The following is a 364-nucleotide window of genomic DNA, read 5'->3' as shown; positions in this document are numbered from 1 at the left end:
ATCAAAGTAAAATGTTTTTTACTTGAGACAAACATTTAATTTATATTCATACACCAGCCATAGTTGAAAATAAAATGTTAATATCTTACACTGTGTCTGTTTTCCTTCCTCGACAACGTCAAATCATTAACAAAAAGAAAACTGAATTAAAAAAAATATATTATCAAACGTTTTTTTTTTTTCTTGTAAATTGTCTATATTGTATAGTTATTATCGTTTAAGAATCTGTGTCGGCATATATACCATATACCAAGCAAAAACGACTACAAAATAACATTAATTGTATGTACAATGTATTCATAATCAACAAAATTATTTAAAAAAAAAAGAATATAATATTGATTATTATTATATATTAGATAAA

Source organism: Papilio xuthus, unplaced genomic scaffold, assembly GCF_000836235.2.
Source record: "Papilio xuthus unplaced genomic scaffold, Pxut_1.1 DF826603.1, whole genome shotgun sequence".
In the NCBI taxonomy this organism is placed as follows: Eukaryota; Metazoa; Arthropoda; class Insecta; order Lepidoptera; family Papilionidae; genus Papilio; species Papilio xuthus.
This window is presented reverse-complemented; position numbering follows the sequence as displayed.